Below are 13802 nucleotides of genomic sequence, written 5' to 3'. Positions count from 1 at the left end.
CTGGAAAGTTTTTTTAAACCTATAGCTTGTTTTGTTCTTAGGACTACTGTTGGTATTTCTATTTATTATAAATAAATATGTTTATCAATGCCAACTGTGTCTGTATGTATAATACAGTTCCCCAATCAACAGGAAGACCATTCTTCCATATGCTGCAGCAGCTATACTCATTAGGCTGCTATACATGTCAGCAGGCAACACATTCCTTCCAGGAGCACGTCATTCACCCGTTCTTAATATTTATTTGGGGAGCACCTGCCAGAAGCAGAAGCAAGCAGCACCAACAAACTGTCAAACAGTATGCAGAGTGGGGATATGGACCAAAAAGGCCTAGAAACAAATCTGAACTTTGAAAATTTTACCAAAAATTTAGATCAGAAAAATGTTACAGGCAGCAAGAATATTGAACGCCAAAGCCCTGTGGAAGAAGGAAATCTTTCTCTTGTTTCATCTTCTATGGGTCAGGGTTGGCCCTGTTTTATATCATGATAGAAGACAGCAAATGTCACAGTCAAGTTACCTGCCCTCCCACAACCAACATTCTGGCATATACTTGGGGAAAAAGAGATAATAAGCAATGAAAATAATGGAAACTATCAGAACATATTAGATCCAATTCAAACTAGTAAAGTACAGGGATATGATGAGACAGGATGTGGGGCTGCTTCACTTTGGGTGGTGACGGAAGACTTCAGAAGAGACTTCTAAGATACCAGCAAAGTGACAAGAGTGACCCAGGAATACAAATTGGAATGAGAATAGCAGTAAAGGTAGAACTTATACTCAGTGCAAAGACCCCAGAGGAAGAAATGAGGGGGCTTATTTCCCTGCAAGTAGAAAAATTAGTTTGATAGTTTTTTACCTCAAAAATTATTTTGAATTTCTAAATTCTGGTATCTCAGATTGTGACTTTTAGAGTTAGAAACTTCTAAGAGTCAGATCAAAACAGCATCATTTAGGTGAAATGTAATCAAGTATGCCTGGGGCCTTTATAAAGGAAAGGGAATTTAGACACAGCCACTTGAAGAGGAGAGATGAATGAAGTCATTGGTTAGTTAGGGCCATTTAAAATCCAAGAGGAAAAACTTTACTCAAGGACATCACAGGATATCACCCTGCTGGTGTTTTGACTATTCCCCTCCTGGAACTCCAAGGACGTGAATTTCTGTCCTCTAAGCTACTCAGCTTACATTATGCTGTTATTCTAACTACCCCAGTGAATAACCGCAGTTCAAGTGACAGAATGATGGGAATGGGATAAGGGAAATGAAATGATTTTGAAGTGGTAAAGAGGCGCATGGGGGATTTTATTCCATGTAGATTTTATTTAAGCCACTGCTAGGTTTTAAGTCAAAAATGCATTCTGACTGCAGAACAGGATATGTAATACATGTTCTAGAGACAAACAGGACTTGCTGATGTGGCTAAGGACACGTGGGGAAAGAAAATACAGGTAATACATTTCCTGATTTGATTGGTTTGGTGGTTTGCTGGATTATGTTCTCAATAAGGTGGAGATGACATCTAGATAAGTTTTATTGGGTTTTGTGATACTCTAATTATTACCCATTTTCTCATGACTTAACAGCTTCTCGTTGTGCAGTTGTGAATCTGAAAAGTAATGCTATGAAAATACTTGAGAAATGATTAATGCTCCATAGACACTGAATTGTTATAACTATCATCAACATTAAGTTCTCACTTTGGAATATGCTCCAAAAAGCTTACTTCTATGTCAACAAACTATACAACTGAGAAGCTAATATTTCTCCTTGTACTAAATACAAAAGTAAGTTTTTAATTAAAATTAAGTTTGAATATATGACAAACATCTTTTTAATACACGAAAATATGCATTGATTCTGCCAAAATGCTAGCTACTTATGAAGTCTGTTATGAATATAGAACTGTTTGACTTATTTTGTTGTTGTTTTTTACCTTCCTAAAAACAGGAGGTTAACAAGGATCTTCAAAACAGTCTTCTGAAGGTAGCTCCAGCATCTATTTTCAGGCCTTTGTTTTTTATGCCCCTTGGTTTAAAGGAAGTTACTGGCCAGAGCATATGCTTCTCTGCCTCCCCCGGGAACCCCATGGAGGTAGGGATAAGATGTGACATACATTCCACCATTAGTAATTTCATGAAAGATATGAAAGGTGAGAGGCATTAGGGGATAGAGAACCCACTGTCTATTACTGCAGCACCTAGTTATGTCAGATCATTTGAATATGCTTAGCCAACACAATCTACAAGCTTCTGGTCCCTAACTTTATGTGTATGGGGTGGTTGTATTTGGCAAAACCACTCCCCAATCTCTAGGTTTTAGCTACCCAAGTTTTTAACCTGAGCTAACTCTTAAAATTTCTACAAAGATTTCAATGACATTTACCTCCCTGTACCATGCCTTTTTGGTTAAAAAATTAAAGCCATTTATTTCTCAAATGAAATTCTAACCAATATACCTATTCATAAGCAAGATTCTAAATTTAACTCAGACTTTTACTTAACGAAAGTATTTCTAGGGGCACAGCAAGTAAAATCCTCTCCTTGTACATGGTAGGATCCCAAATGGGTGCTCGTTCATGTCCTAGCAGTTACATTTCCTATCCAGCTCCCTGCTTGTAGCCTGAGAAAGCAGTAAAGGATGGCCCAAAGGCTTGGAATCCTGCACCAATGTGGGAGACCCAGGAGAAACTTCTGGGCTCCTATCTTCGGAGTGGCTTGGAATGGCTGAGCTCCGGCCATTGCGGTGACTTGGGAAATGAATGAATCAGCAGACAGAAGATCTTTCTCTGTCTTACCTTCTCTTTGTAGATCTGCCTTTCCAATAAAAATAAATAAATCTTAAAATGTTTCTAGAGAAAATTCTGATACCTCACTTTGCTACTCAATTCTCAATCCCAGAACTCACTGTAGTAAGCACTTACAAGAACAAATGTTGTGGCCAGAACTGTATTGTAGCGTAGATAAAGCACTGCCTGTTGTACTGGTTTCCCATGTGTACCAATTTGAGTCTTAACCACTCTACTTCCAAACCAGCTCCCTGTTTATGGCCTGGGAAAGCAGTGGAGGCTGGCCTGCACACACATGGGACACCCAGAAGCAGCTCCAGGTTCTGCATTACCCTAGTTCTGCCCATTGCAGGCATTTGTGATTAAAGACCTTTGTCTCGCCTCCTCTTTGTGTGAAATCTGCCTTTCAAATGAAAATAGATTATTAAAAATAAAAGTAGTTGAGCCATCTTTTACATTATTTGATCCATGAAATAACATTACTTCTGGCATAAATCCACCATTAGAATAAATCCCAAGTTTTCAGATTATTCAGGTGTTTATATTTGAAACCCTCTAACGTAATATTATAAAGCCTACAACAATTTAAAGCTTTAACAAGAGGTTTAAATCCCTCTTTTACTGCAGGTATATCTAAAACTTCATTAACACACTGGTAAAATTCAGAATTGATTTTAGTTATTTCTCAAAAACATTTAGTTAAATGACCATAATCTGTTATCAAAACCTAAACATAGCAAATTACAAAATCGGTAAGTATTTCACTTTCGCATGTAATCAAGGCATTAGTATTTTATTCATTGCTTAGTTCTTTTGGTTCTAAACACAGTCCAAAATTTGTGTCAAGTCCAGTTATTTCCTCTTTAAGGCATGTTCAACCCCTCATCATTAACTTTATAGGCTGACTTGAGCCACATTTTGAAGCCCAGCATGCAGAAAAATAGACCTTCATACATCCAACACATGCATCAAATCTATTCCTGAATTAACTTTCCCAATTTTGAACAATAAATATGTAAATGGATAAGATTAATTAATTGAATATTAATGCATGACTTCAGTTGTTTTGGATCATGTTATTTTCTCAGAGTTTCTTTCCCACACTCTGGCTGGGCAGAAAAGCACTTCAGTCACAAGCATTTGAACCACAATCTCATCTGCTTTCTGATTCATTTATTTAGCTCAGAATTGCATAGCAGTATTTTTTTAGGGCCACAGGCGAGTATAGATTTTATAAAGGAGTAGTGGACTGCTGGGATGCTTGCCATGCAATCATACTAGTTACCTGGAAGTCACTATGAGTTATGGTCTAATATTCCAAGGTGAAAGGCCATTACCATATCAGTGTTCCTGGAGAAACAGACACTGTCCATTTAGCACAACATTTTTATGTCTTGGCTTGCCTCTTGTAATTATAGAAAAGAAACAGTATTATATTTAACAGTGTATCCGCTATTCCTTATCAGTAATATATTATAAATTCACCTCTAAAATAGGGCCGGAGTAACAGCTTAACAAGTTAAGCCTGTGCCTACAACACTGGCATCCCAAAAGGGTGCCAGTTCTAGTCCTGACTGCGCCAGCTCTGATCCTATGGCCTGCTAATGGCCTGGGAAAGCAGCAGAGCATGGGCCAAGTGCTTGTGCCCAGGGACCCACATGGGAGACCTAGATGAAGTTCCTGGCTTTGGAGCAGCCCAGCTGCTGTTAGCCATTTGGAGAGTGAACCAGTAGATAGATTTTTCTCTGTTTTTCCTCATCTCTGTATCACTCTGCTCAAATTAAAATAACTTTTTAACATATCTTTCACATGTTTCATTGGTTTTTGTATGAAATGCAGAAAGAGATATCCCATCTCCTACTTCACCATACAAATGTTCAAAGCAACTAATTACACACACACACACACACACACACACACACAGCCAAGCCAAAGCTGGGAACTCAGTTCAGATCTCATACATGGGTGACGGGGAGCCACCTGCTGCAGCCATCACTTACTACCTCTCAGAGCACACATTAACACAAGGTGGAATTACCAGTGGAGCCAGGACTAAAACCCACACACTCTGATATGGGCTGGGTCATCTCAATAGGTGTCTCATCCACAGCACCAGACACCTGCCTCTTCATTCTTCTTTGTGCTCAGGTAACAACCCCCTCTCTCATATACGCACTATTCAAAGAGAACCATTCATATTGATCGAATTATTTCAAAGGATGCTTCTTTGTTATTCCCAGTTTTACTCATCCAAATTTATCTACTCAGTTCATGTGAGGACACAGTAAAGCATTTTCATATTTGACCAACACTGACATTGTATTTTAGGATACTTTAAGATGTTTTCATTTCATTAACATCTGCAACCAATACGAGACATAAAACAAAGCTAGAGTGGCAGTTTAGGGATGGATAGTCTTTGAATCACACCAGTCAACAACTGTTGCTACAAGGAAAATAATTATGAAACCCCTGTGACATATGCTATAAACATGTATTTAACTGGTAAGTATGTAGGGGCTCAGCTGGTCTGAACAGGCTCCCTCCTGTGACTGCACTCATCTGTAGATTATGTAAGTGGCTCAGCTGAGTCGCTGGTGGTGCAGAGCTAGCACAGCCTGCACTAGGACTTCACAGTTCTGCTCTGCGTCACACAGCTCCCATCTACAAGCAATGTGGCCAAGACAGTCACATGCCACTGCAGAGAACAGAACATGCCCACTGCCCACATTTTTTTCTGGCCTCTGACATTGTCACACTTACTGCATATTGTTACTCAGTGTCAGACACATGGCTGATCCTTAGTCCAAGTGGCAGAAAATAAGGTGTATGGCATGGGATGTGGATACAGGGAGAATTAAAATATTATATTAATATAATCAATTAGGCACTTTTTAAAAATTTACCTAACTTCTCTCCCAGGGAGAGAGAAAGAATATACGGATGGATAAGAGAGTCCATTGATTGATTCATTTCTCAAATGCCACAATAACCAGGCCCAGGGCTCGGCCAGGCCAAATACAGAACAAGTCAACCCCAGTCTTCCACAGGTGCCAGAATCCAGCTATTTGAGCCACCATTTGCTGCACTTCTCGGGTACATTTTAGTTGGAAGATGGAATTTGGAGCGCAGCCAGGCCTTAAATCAGAGGGATGCAGGATATGTGTCCCAAACAACATGTTTACCTCATGGCAAATGCTTGCCCCTACAAACACTTAATTTCAGTTTACCCCACTAAAGTGCACACTTTAAAAAAAGGCCATACAATGAAAGATGAAAATAATAGCATCAAATCAGGATAAAGATTCGTATTTTGAATGAGTCACATTCAGATTTGTAAGAGAAGTATGATAAACTCCTAAAGGACATGAACAAAGTATTCACTTATGAAGAATTGCAAACAAGCAACAAGTATGTAAAACATACATCCATTTTTCTTGTGCTAACACAAAGCTAATCTAATGTTGAACTACACTTCACAAATAAGCATAAAACAACTTTATGAGCAACTTGATCCATTGGTACGTAACATGGTAACACATAGAAAGTATATATTGTAATGGCCTTAATCTAGTCATGTGCTTCACTTCAAGCTCTCCAAACTAACCTTCTGTGCAAGGCCTCTCCTGACAGTTCCATCTGAATGCACTTTTACATTTTTCTCCACAGCAGGTGTCACTAACTGATCAGAAGTTGCCCATTTACTATCTAACTCCTCACAAGAATGCAGGTTCCATGAAGATAAGAACTTCATCCACATTTTTCCAGTTGTAAAACACTGTCCAGTACAGGCACTTCAGAATATGAATAAATGGCTGAATAATGACAAAGTAAGAATGAGTGCGAACAAAAACAAATATTCACTTTATGAATGTAATTAGAAAGAAATATTCAAGAGAACAAAAAAGCCTACATGCAATAAGATATCCATTATTGACTGGAGAGCAATAGCAGAAACATGAATTCTAAACATCTAATAACATTAATCGCTTTATTCAACAAATATTCTTTGAATGGTTACTATATGATAGGCACACCTCTTTATCCTGCTATGTTCGATTGATTTTAATGTATTCAGTCAATAAGGAAATAAGTATATACAGTGATGTCAGTCAGTGATAAATTCTATAAAGATAAAAATCAGGAAAGGTTAGAGAGTGAGGTAAACGATGATTCCACCCAGACGTTGCTCTGGAGTATATGCAGAAAATGCCCTAACACAGAATGTGAAATAGAACAAATCATCAAATACATATTGATAACTTGGTAGAAATATGCAGTTATGATATCATAAGTTGGGAAAAAGAATAGCTTAAGTAATAAATTATGGAATTTTTTATTTTTATTATTGTATCTTTTTTCAATAAAAATACAATGAAAGTAATGTGGAAGGGAGAAAAGCCACTCAAACCAAGGTGATCTAACATGTAGAACTGCTGGGATATACTACTCACACTGTCCTCTGGAAAGAGCTTCCTATCCACATACAAAATAGCTTGAGCATGGAGCATTACTTTGGGGTTTCGTACCCCTGTCTTGTAGAACTGCGGATAGCTTTTGCCTCTCCTCATTTCAACCAATTGTTGAGCAACCTAGATTTCCTGGCAGATGTAAAAATAAATTCTATATTCAATAATATTTTCCAGGAATCTTCTGTCTTCTTTTATGATTGGGGCCATTTGTTAAAATACCTGGTTTGATTACTTTTTCAAGACCTGTATAAATCAAATCATCTGTGTAAGTGGACTGAAAATCCAGTTCAAACAATGGAGAGCATGACTTATAGGTCAGCTGCTTTTTGACAGATCATGTGCAAGCTTCTTACATGATTTCTTACCTTCACAACCTTAAGAAATTGGCTTTTATATGTAGAAACATTTAAAAATGTGAATATTGTTTCTGCCCTTTTTCTTCCAATACTGGTTGCCAGAGGGTAACTCAGAAGACACTTTGGCTGATATATGAACTTGAATATTTTGTTAAATAAGAAGTTGTTCATGTTACCATGATGCTATAGATGTTATCTTGCTCTAGAAGATATTTATTGTTTTTGGCTAATATGTGTCTGTATCCTCCCCTTCCCTATTCTTATCCTTGCACCTTTTATCCTTTTGCAAAAGTTCCCTATTTACTCTAACTTTTCTTAAGGGCATGTGCACATGTCAGAGTGGGAAAGGTCTACCATGAACTGGTTTATTACATCAAATATCAGTAATAGCTGATGCTAGTCCAGGTCAAATGCGGGACTCAGACATTCCCTTGGGGGCTCCAAGAAAAATAATAGAAACACAATCTCAGCTTCCCAGATGCATTAAACAAAAAGCTGGATTGGAAGCAGCAGGGAGACTCAACCCCAGGCAATCCATTATGTGAGACGTACATTTCTAGTGATGGCTTATCCTGATGCATGTCAAGGCTTGTCCCTTTGCTAGAGTTTGGACAAGAAAGTCAGCTGATTCAGTTCATTGCATAAGTCACAAGTGGCAGATCCTTCTTTAAACCAAAGTCAGCACTACCATTGTACTAAACTCAGTCAATCAAATACTTATTCTTAGGATACCAATTCACCTGTTAGATGGATCGAGTACAAGAGCAGAAAGAGTGTCAGATTGTTTCAGTGGCATGACCTTACTTGTACACCTCCAAGAATATCCCAGATTCCTATCACCTATTTCAGTTCTACCTTCCATCTACCAAATACCCAATAAGCTGTACTTTGCTGAAATAGGCATTAATTTTTGTGCCTGTAACCAAGACTATAAAGAATTCAAAATGTATAGGCTGTAGGTTGAATTCTGAGTTCCTCAAATAATATATTGAATTCCCAATCACTATTCACTATGAAAATGATCTACATTTTGGAAATAAAGTCTTTGTGGATATAATCTAGATGATATCATACCACACTAAGGTAGGCCTTGAATCTATCAGGACCAGTGTCTGTGCTGTGGGAGTACAGTGGAATAACGCATGTTAGGAAAACGCATCACTGATATGAAACTACTATCTATAAACCAAGTTTTGCCACCCAACCACTGCAAAGCTGATAGTCCAGGAAAGATTCTCCCCTGAACTTTCACAGGGAATAAGGTCCTGGAGAAAACCTTATTTTAAGACTTAAGACCATGAGACACATGTGTGCTGTGGAAGATCCTCTATTTGTGGTATTATAAGGTAGTCTGAAGAGGTGCTGATAATAAGATCAAATAACTGCTCACTTCATTTGCTTGAGAAACTCATGATACATCTGAAAACACAGCAGTACTTTCCTAGGTAAATGGACATACATTTTTTCACTTGCCCAAATCAAAATTACACTTGTTATAATAAAGAACCAGTTTCACATACCAGCAGGCAAATGAGCAGAATTTTCAATGCAGAGAAGCAGTATCCTAATGTGTTTGTATTTTCTAGTTTTTATTTTCTTAATATTTTACTCATTTTGTTATCTAGTCATGAATAAAATATCCACTTGCTAAATACTGCACATTTCTTTGCTAAAAAAAAATAAATAAATCTTTGGTTAAGCAATAATTAAATCCAAAGTTGAAACAAGATTTGAGGAGAATCTGGAGTTTCCATGACAACAATTCTGAAGTATTTAAAGAAAGTACATTATTGAATTGTGGTACTTCTTGGGTTGTATTCTTATGCAACATAGTATTAATTCCTAAAGCAGATAAAACTAAAGACAATTAAAATATAAGAGACATAGAAACCCTCTAAAAGAGAACTCCAGAAAAGGTTTAAATGCCACAGGCAATTCTTTTGTCAGCAGACCAACACACTGTGATCAGTACAATTATGAGAAATTGGGGCGAGCATTTTAGTGGAGTAGGTTAAGCTACCACCTACAAATCGGACATCCCATATGAGCCCTCTAGCCACTCCACCTCCAAACCAGCTCCCTGCTAATCCTCCTGGGAAAGCATTTCAAGATAGCTTAAAATACTTAAGTCCTTGCTACCACTGTCGGGAGCCTGAAGGATATCTAGGTGCTTGGCTTGGCCAAGCCATTGCAGTCATTTAGGAATTGAATCAGTAAATGCAAGATATATCTCTATCTCTGCCTTTCAGATAAACAAGTAAATCTGAAAGTGCTCAATATTAGGTTGTTAAACTCACTTGGAATTTTGTCATATTTGATTGAAAAATCCAAATTTGTAGAATATTGAGCAAATTAAAAATCTGTTATGTTGCTGATGTTAGGTTGGGGCTTTTAATTAATGGGGATGATACTCAGCCGGCTCTACCTTCAGACCAGAGATGGTCTCTCCAACAAGCCGTTGAACTTATCTGGACAATAAGATGCTTGATTCTATGCTTGGTATATGCTTGCAATGAAAGAATCTCAACTGATCTTGAACTGTGGTAATGCAACAAGGTGGAGGAATCCACCATGGGGGGGGGCAGTTTGGGGAGGGGTGGGGAGAATCCCAGTACCTATGAAACTGTGTCACATAATGCAATGTAATTAATAAAATAAATAAATAAACAAACAGTAAAAAAAATCTGTTATCAGTGTCATGACAAAATTTTTATTCTACACTAGGATTTTTATTTGCATTATACGCTAGTTACTTAGTTATTTAAGTTCCTTAAATTTCTGGTACTTGCCATTTGATTTAGCAACTGGGTAAAAACAGCTGAAAACATTTCTTGGTCTTTAATTAGAGCTGGCCATGACAAATGTTCCTGAAAGAATACAGGATAGATCCCACACATTTATCACGACATCTGGGCCATGTTTGTTTCTGTAAGATAGAAGAGATGGTAGGAAGGATTCTGGTGTTGATAAACTGGAAGCCTAAGAATTACACTTGCCATCTGGAATTGCTTTGATGAGAATGCTAGTCTGCTCTTCACACTTAATTACCAAGATGAAGTATCATCATGCAGAAATAATAATGTTGGTCAACCAGATTGAAGTGAAGCCAGAAAGAATAGACAGTGTCAGTTAAATATGGCTGCCTTTATTTACTAGGGCATTCAACAAGCTCCTAGATTCTATGGCAAAAAGGAAAAAAAAAATAATTCATGCATATATTTAGCCTGTACAAACACAGTGAAGTTATATAACCCCACAAAATTAAAGCAATTTATATAGGGCATAAACTTCATGACATTTACAGTCAACTTCCAAGTAAAGAAGGCAACTAACAGAAATAACTGCTCCTCACAAAAACACTTAAGTGGTTTGCACAGTTCCAAAATACCAGTGTTTAAATACATGCTATTCCACCAAAGTGCCAAAAGGAGAGTAACAAACTAAATAAAGATATGGCCTCAATTTCAGGATTTGTTATGAAAGTAAAAGGGAAGAACAGCTTTTTATCATAAAGGACCAACTGAATGTCTCCAGTCTTATAATTTTAATTTCATTAGAGAATACAATTCCAAATCAACAGTAGGTTTACCTAGATCTATTGAACAATGAACACAGTAGTGCTGCTGGTGCTGAAGCCACTAAATCCCAGAAACACGGAAACTCTTTCTCTTTGATAAAGGAGATTCTGCAGAGGAACACTGTGCTTTTAATGTCAGATGTGTGAATGCATACGATTGTATCAGAACAGGAACTGAGAAGTGTTGCCCCTTAAGCAGTAACACTAAATCTAGCCTCTTCCTCCTATCAGACACAGTAAACCTAAGCCCAAGAGCCACTGCTGCTCCCCACTACTGAGCAGATGTGCACCAGAAATTTTTCAGCAAATGTGCTGTCAGGCCCCAAGCTTGCTTTTGACAAAATTGCTACAACAGTCAGCATTGGCCCTGGGCATCAACCCAACACAATTTTTTGATGAGCAGCTTCCCTCCTGTGACAGAGAGAACAGTTATACAGGATTGCTGCCTAACAGACAGTGCTAGCTTAATTTAGAAATTACATAGATGAAAACTAGCATCAGCAGCAACTCACTTTCTGAGTCTGCATCCTGAAACAGATTTACTGTCTGCCTTTTGGAATCAGTTATCAAAGTCACCTTTTTATTGGCAACACTCTTTCCTACATGAGTGGTGAAGACAGGAACCATCCCCTAACAAGAATTGTCTTTATTCCACATATTTTCATCTTTAGAAGAGCATCCTTGTCTCTGTGGAAGGAAGGGGCCAAGTCATTTGTGAGGTCTCAAAGGCTTCCTGCCATTGAGAATGTGTTAGAGTGGAGTATTGCTATCATGGAGGGGGAGAACAGGGCTTGTGCTTAATGAAACCATCACAGTCCTTCCATTCCCTCTCTAGTGTACCCCTGTGTGCTCCCAAAGCAGCTGAAGATGAGGGCTGCTTCTTCTAGCAACTCTGCTATACCACAGAGGCAAGGAGAGATTTATACTGGTTAAACAGTGTGACACACTGGGAGGAAAAGGGTAGAAATCAGTCAGGGCTCTCTGAAAAACATCATTAGGTCACACATCTCACTGAAACGCACAGTCCAAGTGGGAAGTAATATAAGTACAGATGTCAGTTACAGAACAATAAATTGTGAAGATTTACTTGTTTGTTAAAACTCTGGTTTTAATACAGAAACAGACTGTTGCTTGCAAAAGAACACGAGAAGGGACAGAATTTCTAGATTTTCAGTAGTGGTTCAAATGCTTGTCTCCTTTATTCCCCACCTTGAGACATCACAAATTGAATTCTACTCCACCAGATGATGGTATTGGGGGCAGAACAGTGGTAATTAAGTCTTTTGGTAGTGATTAAGTCAAAAGGATAAAGTTCTCACGAGTGAAATCGGTGTTCTTACAAAAGGGCCAAAGACACTGTCCCTTCTGCTACATGAGGACACATGAAGAAGCCACCATCTAGGAACCCAAAGTGAGCCTTCCCAGGCATTACATTTGCCTGACTTTTGACCTTCTCAACCTACAAAACTATCAACAGCAAATTCCTGTTGAACATAGATGCCCCAGATTATGTATTTGTGTTACATTAACCTAATATAGTGAACAAAGTGTGAGACATCTTCAAAACATTTATGGAACATACTGAAATAGAAAAAACTACATATAGAGTTCAAGAGTTTTACACACACACACACACACACACACACACACACCCTTTGCCTTCTAATTCCACTGTTCACTTGCTTTTTGAAGTGCTCTCATGTAATAACAGTATGGTATCCAAAGAGGTGCACCTGTCAGACTGACCTCAGGAGATTAATTGCTCCAAAGAGTGTGCTGACAGCCCCAGTATCCCCATGTTCTGAATCCATTTCAATATTTATCATGAGCCACAGCATTCTCAACCTGCTCTCAATATTAGTACAACAACCAGGGCATTTTGGCTCCATGTAAGAAATCTGAGGTGGACAGCCTTTGACTTGGGCATGCTGTCAACCTTGCCCAGACTTAGTGGCACGGGTTTTAGTGTTCAGTCTCCCTACCTAACAATTCTTGCTTTCACTGTTCATAGTGCTGGCCAGTCAATGAAGACTGAAGACTCCCCTGGCCTATGCCTGCTCCCCGTCACATTTACTTTTCATAGGTGCATTTGCCAGTAAGCCTCTTAGACTTTTAATGTCATCATACTTCCCACTTCTTGAGGGATTTGAATTGATGCTAATAAATATATAACTCAATCGAGGTGTGCTTCTTACCTGGAGAAAGAAATGAGATTTAAAAATTTTGAGCTACTGTCAACCATGAGAACAAATTCAACTTAACAGCTTTCCCTTCTACTACAGTATATATCGTTACCAAAGTTCAGTTCTCTTTTAGTTTATGGTTTCCCCCTCAATTTCAAATGGAACCTTTTCTTGCTTTAGCCTTCCTGCTATACCCATTATGCCTGACTTCTCCCAAACTCAAAATTAAATATATTCTTTTGGCATTGAAGTAGAAGTCATGTGGATAGGGAACAAGCAACTCTATTAATAGGCCTTGGCTAATAAAAAGTAATGCATTAGGAACTTACAAGTCTAAACTTCTATGTTTTGCATTTTTCAGTGTCTGAAAAGAAAGGTAAGGTTTGAGTATTTTAGAATTTAATCTAAATAGCCTTAGTTCATC

The sequence above is a fragment of the Ochotona princeps genome, chromosome 7 (genome assembly GCF_030435755.1).
Source record: "Ochotona princeps isolate mOchPri1 chromosome 7, mOchPri1.hap1, whole genome shotgun sequence".
NCBI lineage: Eukaryota > Metazoa > Chordata > Mammalia > Lagomorpha > Ochotonidae > Ochotona > Ochotona princeps.
Note: the sequence above shows the minus strand (reverse complement) of the source record.